We start from the raw sequence: 14872 nt of genomic DNA on the forward strand, positions 1-14872 counted from the left end.
TATGCGATGGAAGCTATCTTCATACATGCTTTACATACAAGGCAACTTCATAGAGAGGTGCAGTCACTTGCCCAAGGCCACACAGCCAGTACTCAGCAGAACTGGGGGTCCCACATCCGCAGGCCTCGCTCCAGGGCACACCCTCCACCATCCCAGGCGCAGTAGGACCAGATCTCTTGCTCCCGGCTGGAGGCTGTCCCATCGGCACTCTGGCGCTCCAGTGCACCCATGAGGCCCGGGGAGCAAATATCTCAGTGCAGATTGCTATCGGAAGTTTGCCATTAGCCCCTGAGCGGAGAGCAGAGCCCCAAGGTACAGAAAACAGAATAGGTGAGTTTAGAACAACCCACTAGAATACTTAACCTGAGCTTTACAAAGCCCCAGTGCTCAAGCTGCACTCCAGACCAACTAACCCAGGCATTATTCTTTAAGTCTCCCCAGGTGAATTCAGTATCCAGCCAAGGTGAGGAACCACTAGTTTAGAGGCCTTGTGGCTTAGTAGAAATAGCTGAGAGTTAAGATCCACCTGGGTTTGAGACACAGCTCTATCATTGCAAGCTGTGTGACTTTGTGCCAGTTACTTAACTTCTCTGAGCCTCAATTTCATCATCTGTGGAAAAGGCCTAAATCCCCTCTACCTTATGCAGCAGTTGTGAGGGCGTAAGGAGAGGATGCCTGTAAGGCCCCTAGCATAGAACTGGCACTTAACGCCATCATTATTAGTAGGGAGGGGGCAGTGCAGACCAGGCCCGGGTCGCAGGCAGGATCAGGCCTGCTCAGGACCACCCAGGGAGGCAGAGCATTGCCAACCACTCACTATCACTGGGATGAGACTGTGGAATGGGCTTTCCGGGCTGCTGGGACCCTCAGATCCCCGCCCTCCAACCTGGGGCTTCCGCCTACACCGAAGGCCTTGAGGCTTCTGAATACGGTTAACTTGGGATGGGACGGTGTAGGGGCTTGCGGGGTGGGAGTTGGGGCAGAGTGGGTTGGGGGAAGGGGGAAATGGCAGTGTGAGTGCACCGACTTAGCCTCACCACCAGGTGGCGATAGGAACCTACTCCGGGAGGGCCCCGGCCAGGCTGAAGGACGGCCGGGAATAACACAAAGATATTAGAGGACTTTTTTCTTTTCCCTTTCCCTTCCCCTTCCCTTCCCTTCCCTTCCCTTCCCTTCCCTTCCCTTCCCTTCCCTTCCCTTCCCTTCCCTTCCCTTCCCTTCCCTTCCCTTCCCTTTCCTTTCCTTCTTTTCTCAGTGCTAGGTAGTATATGCTAAAGCCTTATTTTCTTCCATTAACAGTCCTGTGATAAGCGCCATTATCCTCCTTCAGGGAATGAAGAAATTCAAGCGGTGTTGGTAACTGGCAACTAGAAACTGAACCCAGTCAGTGTGACTCCAGATTAATCTCTTAACCACAGAGGTCATAGAAGGTCAGTGCCGCAAGGGCCGTTGGAAATCCTCCTGTCCTGTGATTCCTAAACCTGTTTGATGATAAAAATCACCTGAGGCTCTTTAAAAAAATATTCCAAATTCCTGGGCCCTAGGCCAGGCACTGAGTTAGAATCTTCCAGTAAAAGGGGTCTGGGAACACATGTGGTTAACAAGAGTCCCTGTCTGGAAACATGGATCTGCTCTCAGAGAGGAAAAGTGACCTGCCCCAGGTCACACAGCTAATCCTCTCCAAGTTCCTAATATTCTCTAATCCAGAAGCCAGACCACCCTCCCGAAAAGATGACACAGTATACCATTTGATCCAGCAATTCCACTTCTGGGTATAAACCCGAAACAATTAAAAGCAGGATCTTGAAGAGATATTTGCACACCCATGTTTGTAGCAGCATTATTCACAATGGCGAAAAGGTGGAAGCAACCCGTGTCCATTCAGGGATACATGGAACAAAATGTGGTGTACACACATACAACGGAATATTATTGTCTTAAAAAGGAAGGGACTTTGAGAAATGCTACAACATGGATGAACCTGGAGGACATTATGCTAAGTGAAATCAGCTCATCACAAAAAGACAAATACTGTATGATTCCATTTATATGAGGGAACTAGAGAGGTCAAATTCACGGACACAAAAATAAAAGGGGTTGCCAGGGGCTGAGGGGAGGGTAAATGGGGACTTACTGTTTAATTGGGACAGAGTGTCAGTTATGCCAGACGAAGCGTTCTGGAGATGGATGGTGCTGATGATTGCACAACCGTGTGAATGTGCTTAATACCACTTAACTGTATACTTAAAATGGTTAAGATGGTTAATTTTATGTTATGTGTATTTTACCACACACACACACAAACTTGGGGTGGGGAAGATGAGACAATCTGTGCCCAGCTGTGGAGGGTTATAGTGGTGAAGAGTGAGAATGTATGATTTTCTTCATCTTTTGAATGATTTTGGGAGTAAATTGTATATGGAATTTGATGAGTATTGTCAAATCACCTCTCTGCTTGAAAAGGATTGTACTAATCATGTGGGGATATACTTTTTCCCCAATAACTTCACCAACTTTTGGTTTTATCATTTCACTTTTTTTTCTATTTAATGGATGAGAGATGGTACTTCATTATTATTTAAATTTTGATTAAAATTTATTAGATCTAAACTGGAAAGTCCAGAATTTACCAATGTCATTGACAGCCTTAGAATAATCTCCCCCAAAATGTTAATTCCCAATTTATGACATTAAATAAAACAAATCCATGTTTATTGTTAAAGTACATCAATAAAACTACTATGCCTGTTACTGACAGGAGAAAGTGGCTTCTGCTTGAGTTTCTGCCTTGATTGTTCCTGCTTATTCAGCATGAATTCTAGGTTCTCCAATGGAGGCTGTCAAGGCAGAGGGATGGAGGTGGGGACCACATGTATAAAAATTCCTGTTCATTTTGCTGCACCCCTCACTGGCCCTCCCAGTGGCTGTATGTAATTCCTAGGTCACTCTCCCTGTGATAGGACAAACATGGTCATTGAGAGGCTGGGCACAGACTTCCCCTCCCCACCTCGGTCCACCAAAGGGTCCTGTAATTATCTGTGCAATTTCTCCTTCATCTCTCTTCCCTTCCTAAAAGACCGATGCTTTCACGGTGGGAAAGTGGCTAAGTTGAGCTAGGCATGGAGGAGGAGCTTTTGCTTTTGCTTTTGTTTGGTGGGAGATGGAGATTGAAATGAGCAGCACGGAGGAGCTTCAGGGCGTGAGGAGAGAGAGAGGAAACGGGGTTTTAATTCGTGTGGCTGTGAACTATGTATATGAATCCCTTCAAAGTCCTATGAGCAGTGTGATTAAAGAACAAAATTGCTGGTTAATTGCTTTAAGCCACTGGGTTGTAGTTCTTGTGTCAGATACCATTCTGAGACCAAATCACATATGACTGAGCTTTATTAGGGTTCCTCCCTTATTAATGAACCTGGGCACAGACTCTGCAGCGTCCAACACCCCAGTGTCTTGGCTCTTTGTCAGCCCTGCCACCCACCGCCACAGCCGCACCCTGGACCCTGTCATCACCCGAAACTGCTCCACCTCTGAAATTACACCTCACACGTCCCACTCTCTGTTGACAGTCTCCTCCCCCCACCCCTTACCCACTTGCCTCCACCACACCTCTCCTTTGACCCCATTGCGAACTTCTAGCCCATGGATCCCAATTCTTCTGCCCAAGCACCCTTTCCCTTTTCTCTGCTAATGACACCTACTTTTTCCTTGAAGGAAAATTCATTTTTTCTCCCATGTGGATAATATGATTCAGCTGCGTCTGGCTGTACCCTCACCCACGCCTGGGGTAGGCATATCCAGGCAATCGTATGTCAGAACCCCCTGGGCACAGCCGTGGTCAGGGATGGTCAGTCCAAGGAGAGCCCATCTAGGACTATCGCTGAGACTCCAGAGAAGGGGACATGCTCTTTCTGCCCAGGTTGTTCAGGTGGCAGGACATAGCCTGGCCTTTCTGGGGGCCACCCTGGGTTTGAAAGCCTACGGGATGTTGAGAAAAGCTGTGCAAGGAGGGGAGAGTCCTAATAGTCTTGTTGGGGTGTCTGGAACCAGCCATTCCTGAAACGACCCTGGGTTTTTCAGATGTGTGAATCGCTCTCTGGGATCTGTGAGACAGGGTTGGATTCTATTACCCGAAACAGACCTGAATCGATCAGGGGCCCCTAAATGTGGTGCTGATTAGAACCGTGTAAGGAGATTTTCCTTAAAGCCTTTTTGTGAAGGGTAACACAGACACAGAAAACTGCATGCTACATAAATGTACAAGGTAGTGCACCATTATAAAGCCACTTCCCATGTGATCTTGCCAAGGTCAAGAAATGGAAGACTGTCAGCCCTTCCTCTCTGTCACAGGGGTGAGTGCCCTGACATCTGTGGCAGTCAGGTCCTTTGCGCCTTGATCCTTTTCAGCCTGAGTGTGCTTCCCTAAACACTGCTCGTTTTGCCTGGTTTAGAATGTTGTGTAAATGGGATTATTTATTAATCTTTTTTTTATTTGTTTTTCAAGGAATATTTAATAAGGTAGATAACATGCTTTTCTAACATGTATTTTTATCACTGAAACTAAAACAAAACATCCTGTTCTTTGGGTGAAAATGGCCTGCTTTATGTGTGTACACTGAGTGCAATTAAAAAAAATATGGTAGTTATAACTTCAGACTTTGGAATTTGAATAGGTGCCAGTGTTCTCTCCTTTTTTTTTCATATGGGAAAAGAAAACTCCTTGGAAAATCACTTGAAACTTGGACAAAAATTCCATAGCTGTATTTGTAGGATCACTCTATAGAGTCTTCATGATTCAAATGCTACAAGGGAAGCTTCAGTCCAAACTTTTAGAGAAGACATTCCAGCTCGCATGATCTTATTGACCAGAGAATGTTGGTGGCAATCACAGCGTGGGAGTGAAGAAGCTGTTTCTTTACACAGTAGGTGTTTCGTACACCTGCTTCTGCTGCTACCATTGGCTCGCCTGGGTTCAAGTCCACACCCACAAGTTGACCTGAATTTGAATGTTCTGCTTGAACTTTAACTAGTGTCTCCTGAAGGTCAAAGCCAGAATTCAAAGCGAGAACCTTGGGAACGATGAGCGATGCACCAAGTGGGGCCCTGCCCTTTGCACTGAGCTTGTGTTTAATCAGGACTTCTGCCATCGCCAGTTCTACCGCATCAGCACCTGGAACTACACAGCCGTCATCAACAGCCATTTTTAACAGCCCTCAAGCCATCACTTGTTGCATCTTGGATTTGAGTGAGGGTGTGTTTATTTGGTCCTTTGACCAATAATATAACAGAATGAGGGTTGTTCCATTTCTCAGTAAAGGTGAACTTCTCTTCTCCCAGTGTATACTCATAGATGAGTCCTGCATGTCCCAAGCAATCAGGATTTAGGTCATCAAAAGAATTTAGAACTACCCCCCTACAAGCAAGAGTCAGCCTTTCCACATTGCTCGTTTTAGCTCTGCACAGAGCTGTTATGCCGTCCTTTGCAAGAGCATCTAAGGAAAATGTGTCAATTCCCTTTTGATTAAAAACAACAAATCCTTTGAGTCACCACAGACTTTCTTTTTCAGTTCTATTATCTTTTTAACTCCATCTTCAATGAATTTTCTTTTACCTCTTACTATTTTCTCCCTCTCTTCAGCACTCTTGTAAAAAAAAAAAAACCCCAGAATTCACTTGTGTTTTTCATATTCCAGTGACACACTACATGTGAGGATGTATGCATCTTCTAATCTTTTTTTCATATTAGGATGCCGTGCCCCGTGGTCCACACCAAGATCTCTGATTAAGCTCATATCTGTTTCAGATTTGTGTTTCATCTCCATGATCTCAACAATGAAGAGATCAATAGGTTCATCTTGTTTTTTTAACGGCCAAAATAGCGTCAACGACAGCCTCTGTTAAGACCTGAACAAGTTCAGCATTAACTTTAGTAGAGTTGCTCTGATCCTGTCTGTGAGTGTTTCCCTGCCCAACTCTTAGCTTACTCTGACTTGTTTCAAAAACTAAAGTGCCTTTTCCTTTGTAGCTTCAGATCCTTGTGTTTCTATTCTGGGATGAAGCCCTTCAGAAATGTAGAGATCCACCTGATTCAGCTGTTCTCCAATGATTAGGACATTGGAAGTGTTACCAATGATGTCATCCTTGGTGGCCGCGACTTTGGCTATGAAGGAGGCTGTTGGGTGTTGAATTTGCATTTCATGAAGCAGTACATTGTCATCTGTAGTAAGCTCGATGTCTCCGGCACCAGAAACAAGCATCTTCATGATGCCCTTAGGCCCCAGGTTGGTCCTGAGCACGTCCTGCAGCGGCCCTGGGCCATGCTGATGTTGAACGCCAATGCTGCCTGGGCTCGGCCACCTCTGCCTTGGGGTTCAGGGTCTTCACGGCTGCCATAGCTGACCCAGCAGAAGAAAAGTATTTGTTCATCTTAATGAAATCAAATTTGTTGGATACTTTTCATTTAAGGTTGGTGCTTTTGTGTCATGAAAGGAAATCTGTCACCACCCTGAGATTTTCATCCTAAATCTTTTCTTTCACTTTCTATTATCTTTTATAATCCTTCTTCTTCTGCCCTCCATATGATGACAACCCACCCGGGGTTTATTTGTGTATGGTGTGAGGTAAGGGTCAAGTTTTTTTTTTTTTTCCCTTACTTGATTTGTTTACTGAAAAGTCTCATCTTTCCCTGTGCTCTTTAGTGCCACATGAATCACAACCCAAGTGTCCAGTTTCTAGTCTTTTCCTCAGCCTGTCTCTCCTTGCACAAATATCACTCTCTCCTAATCACTGTACTTTTATAAAAAGTTTTAATATCCAGTAGAGCAATATTCCCGTATTATACTTTTTTAGGAAGCTATTTTTGGTGCTTTCATTTCCATATGTATTTTAGAATCAAGCTGTCACATTCTCCAGACAAAACAAACAAACAAACAAACAAACAAACAAACAAATGAAAACCCTATGAGGATTTTGATTTGATTGCGTTGAATCTATAAATCAATAAATTGTTCAACATGGAGTCTTCTAATCCTTATATTATTTTTTTTTGAAAAGATGCACATGTTAAGAGGAGATATAGAATGGGAGGACCTAAAGTAATTATTTTTTTCCAGCTTTATTGAGCTATAATGACACATAACACTGTGTAAATTTAAGATGTACAACTGTTGATTTGATACACTTATATATTACAAAATGATGACCACAACAGCATTAGTTAGTACCTCCATCTTGTCATATAATTACCATTTCTTTTGTAATAAGAACATTTAAAATCTACTGTCTTAGCAACTTTCAAGTATCTAATATAGTATTACAAGCTATAATCATCATGCTGTACATTAGATCCTCAGAATTTGTTAATCCTATAACTGGAAGCTTGTCTTCCAATCTTTGAACATGGCATATATATATATATATATATATATATATATATATATATATATATATATATATAAATAAATAATGTGTATGTGTGTGTACTCATGTGTATACTCACACACATACATTTATTCAGTTAAACATTTTTTTCTCTATGCTTTTTGCACATGTTTTGTTAGATTTATTTCTAGATAATCGCTGTATATTTTAATGCTATCAAGGGCTTATTTAAAGTCCAGATTCTTTGGCTCAACCTTTGGAAAGTCTGAGTGAGTAGTTCTGGGGTGGGCCCAGATGGGAATTTTGAGAAAGCTGCCCGAGCGAGTCTGATGTGCAGCCAGGCTTGGGAACATGGGCCTCTCTGGGGCTCCACTTGTTATCTCTTTTCAAGCCCATTCAGCCCCCTCCCGCCCCCACTGGCCCAGTCCCGTAAGCCTATGAACAGGCTCAACTCTCTATCTTGGAGTAAACCCCCTAATCCCCTCGAGGTCCCGCCATCTTTTTCTTCTCCCATTTATAGCCACTTTCAGAAGGGGTTGTCTACACCTCTGATCTCAACGTTTTAGGCTTTCGTACTTCTTTCAATAAATTTGGAAAACCATGTAGCCCCTCACACATTTTTAAGTGGCTATCTAACTCAAGCCATCCTTTCCCACCCTGCACTCTTTTGGTCTACCAAGCAGGCTCTCCTCTGGGTTCCCTCGTGCTCCTTCGGCCTCTGCAAGATGACGTCTGATGCCTGCAGCTGCAAAAGCGGCTCCACTCAAGGTCTTTGGACGGCAGTGCCACTAAACTGTGGAGACAGTTCCAGCCTTTGTCCTACCTGCCTTCTCTGCAGCATTTGAGGCTCTTGTCAATCCCTCCGTTTACTGGCTCTCTCCCCAGGTGCCCATGACATCACACTTTCCTGGCACCTGACCTCTCTAACAAGCTACTAACTGACTACGATGCGTGATTGACAGGAACATGCTCACAGGCTCGGAGAGGAGATGGCGGGTACCTGGGATGGAGGGTGCCGGAGGGGTTTCCTTGACTCCACCTCCTTCCTCTCCCACAGTGCCAATCCCATACCGAGTTCTGCTGATCATACTCCCCACTCACACAACTTTTCTTTTTCCGTGATGAAAAAAATGTTGATCACTGTAAAAATTTAAGCATACCGAAAAGAAAAAGAAAGAAAATTAAAACTGTCTGAAATGCCCCTACCCTGAGAAAATCCACCATCATAATGTTGGCACTTGTTCCTTCATTTGCCTCTCTATGCTTTTATACACACGTGTTAGTTTACAAAAAGTTAGTAAAAATGGTTATTATTGTAGACGCCTTTTTTCCTTTTAAAATTATTACTTATTTATTTATTTTGACTTTTCTTCCTCAGAAAACCAATGTTAACCGTCTGGTGTGGGGCCTTCCAAATTTCCCACTTGTTAATAGAATCACACATAAAACCACTGGAACACGTATGGGATTATTTTTGTTACTGTTTTTATATAAAAATGTGACCGTGTTATATATCACATCTCTTCTTTTTGCTTATTTAACTTAACCCTTCATATCAAGTAGTATAGCTCTAACTCACCTTTTTTAATGGCGGTGCAGCATGCATGCACCTCCACTTAGTCATTCATTGCTCCATTAAGGAGCATTCCTTGTTTTTCAGTTTTGTCTACTTTTGTTTTCACACTAATATGTGAAATGCTACACATTGACTAATGCTACAATAAATATTCTTGTACATATCCATCCTTAGGTGCTGTTGCTTTTATTTTTAAGGGGGTTGATTTCTGGGTGTGAATTGCTGGGTTAAATGGTGTGTATATTTCAATTTTAATATTTATTTACAGATCGTTTTGCAGAAAGTCTGTCATGAAACACATTTTCACCAGTAATGAATGAGAATAGAACAATTTTCTCCATATCCCTACAAATAGTAGGTATCGTTTGTGTGTGTTTTTTCTGTTGTTGTTGATCTGTGAGTATTAAGTGACAGCACAGTATTACTTTAATTTACATTTCCCTGACAACTAGTAAGACTAAACATCTTTTCATATGCTTATCAGACATTCGGATTTGCTCTTCTGTGAACTCTTTCTATTCTTTTCTTTTTTTCCAATGAATTATTTGTCTTATCAGTTTGTAGGGGCTCTTTGTATAATATCGATATGAACTTGTCTCTCACATGGATTTAAAATGGTTTCTTATTCTATTAATTCCCTTTTGACTTTGGTGAAGGTATCTTTTGCCATAAACAATTTATAATTTTTATGTAACTAAATGTACTACCTTTTTCTTATAGCTTCTGGCTTTCTGGTATGGTTTAAAAGGTCTTTCAGAATATATGCTTTATATATTCTGAGTATTGTTTACATTTATATGTTTAAACCATCTGAAATTTATTTTTATTTGGCTACGTCAAGAGGTAGGACCTCATTTTCTTTGTGGTGAGAGAGCCAGTTGAGTCTGCATCACTTATTAATAAAATACCATGTTTTTCTCATCCAATTGAAATTCCACCATGGTTATATATTAAGTCCAATCTAGATTGGGATTTGTTCTAGTGCTCTCTTCTGTTTCACTGACTTTTAAAAATCATTTTCTTGGCCATGCTTGGAAAGGTGTTGGCAGGAGTCGGAGTTCTGGAAAAGTCCATCGTCCCCACGTCCTTGGTCAGGGTGGGTGGCCTAGGTTGTTGCTTACACCTGGCAAGACCCCCCCGCTTCCTGCACGTACAGGATTGTTTCTGCACTGTATGTCTATATACACTTCTCTGCACCCTGCTTTCTTCTCCCTGACAGCCTTGCCAGCCACTCAGCCCAACCACTGCTCTACTACAGACACCAGGACTAATCTTATTACACACTTTATCCCTGTTTACCGGTCAGCCTTCTCCCGGAATCTAATCCCCATCTGGCCCTTCTTTCATTTCGCTCAACCGCTCATCCGGTTTCCCACCCGCTAACCACTGAAACGCCCCCTGGAACTCAGACATGGGAAGGGCCCTAGGATTTGTTTTCTATGAACAGTTCCTTTGCCATCAGCTCTTCTGGAAAACTGCCTCGCTCTGAGGACACTGCTTCCTCTCCTCCTAGCTCCAATGGGGGTTGTATTCTCTCCCTCACTCCTTCTGCCACTGGGCCAAGAAGTGGGGTCGGTGACTTCCTTGCTCCATTTCCAGAACATGACTCTTCCTTCTTCTCCCCAAACTCCTGGCTTTAAATCTCATGCTGTTTAACGGTACTATTGTTGCAGATGTCTACTGACCCCTGGTCACTCCTTCTCATTCCTTGAAGAGTTTAGCCCCTGACTCACTGCCTTCCTCTCTAACACCGCTCCAGCCATAATTCTTGACATGTTTAGTGTCTACAGAGATATTCCTTCCCTCCTGTCCTGTTGGAGGGAGGAGAACCCACACCAGCTCTGGCCTTTCAGTCCCCTGACTTTTTTCCACTTGTGACCTTGCCCTCCACCCAGCCTCGGCACGCTTTCCATGCTTTGCTGTTACCAACGACAGGCCTCTCACCTTGGGAACTTGGGCTGTAGGCACCCTCTCTCTACTTGTCTCCCCACTGTTTCTTTATCTTCATTGCTTTGGGCACCCCCTTCTCCCCTTTTGTAGTTGTGATTTTAGCTATCTCCTGGCTTCATCAGAGATGGCCTTTCTCTTATCTGAGTAGTAGTACTGGATTCATCGATATGAAATCACTTACCAGAGACCCTGGATGGGATGTGTGCCCCAGTTATCTACTGCTGTGTAACTGGCATAAAACATCTGTTTCGTGATTCTGTGGGTCGGCGATTTGGCTCAGCTCAGCTGGGTGATTCTTGTGCTGGTTTCCCCTAGGGTCCTTCATGTGATGGCAGTCACCTGGTGGCTCGGCCGGGGCTGGATGAATGACCCAAGAGAGCTGGCTTGTTGGTACTGGCCGTCAGTTGAGACTGTCTCTCCACATGGCCTCTGCCCTCCAGGAGGTCAGCCCAAGCTTCTTCCCCTGACAGTCCCTGGGCAACAAGAGAGGGAGAGTGGAAACTGCAAGGCTTCTGGGGACCTGGCCGCAGAACACCCACAAAATCAGGTCTAACATATTCTGTTGGTCACAGCATGTCAGAAGGCTAACTGGGTTTAAGAGAGTGGAGAAATTGACCTCACTTCTTGCTGGGAGTTGCAGCAAAGTCACATTGCTAAGGGGTGTACATAAAGAGAGGGGAGAGATTTGTGGCTATTTTATTTTGCGAACTACAACAGGATGTTAGTTTGTGCAGCTGGGAGAGGAGGTAGCAGTTTGCTTGGTTGATTGACTAAAACCTGGACTAACTGATGGCCTCCATTCAGTTAATTTGAGATGCTAGCACTTCCCTGGAATTATGTAGAAGAAGGAATCCAAAAGCATAAGAAGGGAGAAATGTGAAGTGGATTTGTCACATGGGACCTGCACATCCCCTCGTCACTGCATCCCCTAAGAAGTCCCAGAGGACATACCCAACACAAGAGCATTAGAAATACGGCAGCGAGGGGAATACCAGTATTCTATGCTGGCTGTTCCCACAGGGGAGGAGTAGTGGGGTGAGACCCATCCCTGAGTAGGCTCCTATACGCCAACAGGAAAGCTGGAGCCTGGCACAGCTGAGGCCACGTGTCAGCACTTCGTCACCAGAGACATGACGGGCATCAGTGAATGGTGATCAGAATGTTTTGACCTGCACAGGTTTTGAGAGTGGCGAATTGATTACGGTGTCCTTAGGAATAAAATAGATGGGCAGCCTATCAAAATACTTCCTGATCTATAAAGTGGAAACACGATAGGTCTGGTGGCCAGAAACCTGACTTCGTCCCCACAATAACAGTGACAGTCTCCCACCCAGTTGCTGGACCTACGGCAGTTTGTAGCTCAGAGGCCCTGATGGAATTGAGGCCAGGGTCCCCTTGAGATAGGATCTTGCAAAATCCCATAAGCTTGCAACTTAAATCTTCTCCCACGCTTTCCTTAAAGGGCCCTGCCTCCATTTACTAGGGTAACTCAGGAAAGGGACATTCTCAGAACTTTTGGAGATTACCAGATAGTGGCTTGAATTGTTATTAATTCTCGGGAATAAAAAAAGCCACTGGGGTTATGGTGGTCAGGTGATAGATGGGATTTTGGCTAAAGTCTAAATCACAGCGAGCCATCCTGTGGTTATTTCCCGCGTTCCTGAATGAATACTTGGCCAGTAACAGAACCCTCACACTGGTTCTGGGAACCACTGAATACAGGTTATTAAGGTGTGAAGGACTGCAAGGAGGGATCCCAGGGATCCCCCTCCTATCCGATCGATGGTAATGGAAAGTGATGCTGCCGGCACGGGGAAACTGCAGGGATAGGCCCCCCAAGACACCCCTTTTGTCTCACCTCTTTGACTTCTGCAAGGGGCAGATGTCTTTTGAGAAATCTGTAATTCACTGTAAACACTGTAAACATAATCTGCTCCAGACGAGATATCTATAGTGCAGCAAATTAGCATAGCCTTTGGTCACTCAGGTATATTGACCCGGCAAGTGATTTTTTTCTGTGGGACAACTTGCAAGTATTAGCAAGAGCAGTTTAATATGACCTAGTATGCCCAACAGTATACCCTCGCGTCTGGCCTCAAGCCTACGTCTCCTGTTCTCTCTTAAGCTAGTCTGCAGAGATTGTCATCATCCTACTGTCTCAGGATGTCACTTCGCTGATGATGTTGTTCTAATGGGACCTAACGAGCAGGTCGCAGCCAGGACTTCAGATTCCTGACTGAGGCCCAAGCAGGCCTGAGGGTGGCAGACGGTCCATAAAAATGTAGGGATTTGCCATCTCAACAAAGTTTCTGGGATCCAGCGGTTTGGATGGAGCAAATTGAATTATTTCCTTAAAGTGTGAATGTTGTGCCTTGTACTACTAATGTAGTACCTGGTACTAAAAATGCTTTGTAGGTCTTTTTGGATTTCAGGGGGTGTAACGATTTGAATTGTGTTTCCCAAAAAGATGTGTTGATATTCTAACCCCCAATACTTCAGAAGGTGACCTCATGTAGAAATCAGGTCTGTGCAGATTAATCCAGTTAAAATGAGGTGAGTAGGGTGGGTCCTAATCTGACATGACTGGCGTTCCTATAAGAAGAGGAAAATCTCACATAAGGACACAGCCGCACAAGGCTGTGGCACAGGCAGAGATCAGAGCAATGTGTCTACAGGCCAAGGAATACCACAGACTGCTGAGAAGCACCAGAAGCCAGGAGAGAAGCATGGGACAGATTCTTCCCCCAGGTCCTTGGAGAGACCACGGCCCTGCGACACTTTAATTTTGGACTTCCAGCCTCTAGAACTGTGAGAAAATACATGTCTGTTGTTGGAAGCCTCCTGTGTTTGTGGTCGTCTGTTCCAGCAGCCCTGGAGAAGGAATACAGGAGGCACGAGCATCACACGTGAGTGTGCAGCTCTGATCCATTTACTGAGTTTTGAGCAGGGTCCGTAGAGGGGCTGCTATGCAAATGGCCCCACCGCTTGGGCCTTCTGATCCAACGGGTTCAATAAGAGCCGACGAATCTAGGGCAAATAAGAGCCACTGGGGAGCCCGGATGAAGAGTCACAGCACATAGATAAGCTTTTGGAGCCATTCCACATCCTCTTCTGCAGAAAACCACTTTCCTTTTGATTTACCCCGAGGCGTGCTCCTAGGCCCTGGCAGAGACTAAATGTTTGGACATGGGACATCCAGTGGCCATGTGATCTGAGGGGCCCATTAGGTACTGGGTATTTTCTGACCCACCAAGTCATAAGGTAGACAATGTCCTGAAATATGGGGGTTCATCTTACAGTAAGAACTGCTTTGGAGAAGGACCCACACTATACAGATCTGGGAATCAAAGGGGGGGAGGGTAAGTAGGTCCTCTCACAATTACATCTAATAGTCTATTCATAGAATTTTTCTTCCTGTTTCTGCAAGTCTGAGCTCTACTGGTTTGAAGGTCATGATTCCCAATGGAGAAATGCTGCCACCATGGGACACAGCATTGATTTTATTGATCTGGAAGCTGAGACTGCCACCTGAACATTTGGGGCTCCTCATGTCACTGGACCAACAGGCAAAGGAAGGGATAACTCTACTTGCCGAAATGATCAAAATTGATAACCGAGGAAAAATAGGGTTACTATTACACAATGAAATCAGAACTATGTCTAGAATCTGGGATGTCCTCTGGGGTGCCTCTTAATACTTTTACATTCCAAACAATAGCAACCAACAAAAGGCAGGACCACTGAGAATTCATATCCTTTAGGAATTAAATAAAGGGTTATCCCCATCAAATAAAGAATTCAACCAGCTGAAGTGCTAGCTGAAGGCAAAGGGAACATGGGATGGGGAATGGAAGAAAGAAGTTATAAACAGTTATTGACACCAACTACTGTCTTGTAGTGAGTTACAAAAACAAGAATGTACTAGCTAGGTACATTTTCTTTCTTGCTTGTTGTGTATACACACACACA

The 14872-nt window shown here is 44.3% G+C and overlaps 1 pseudogene; it reads right to left on the minus strand.

Moving 5' to 3' along the window:
- Positions 1 to 4785: 4785 nt before the first annotated feature.
- Positions 4786 to 6390, minus strand: LOC117018777 (T-complex protein 1 subunit zeta-like; annotated as a pseudogene).
- Between the last annotated feature and the right edge of the window lie 8482 nt (positions 6391 to 14872).

This window comes from Rhinolophus ferrumequinum, chromosome 3 (genome assembly GCF_004115265.2).
Source record: "Rhinolophus ferrumequinum isolate MPI-CBG mRhiFer1 chromosome 3, mRhiFer1_v1.p, whole genome shotgun sequence".
NCBI lineage: Eukaryota > Metazoa > Chordata > Mammalia > Chiroptera > Rhinolophidae > Rhinolophus > Rhinolophus ferrumequinum.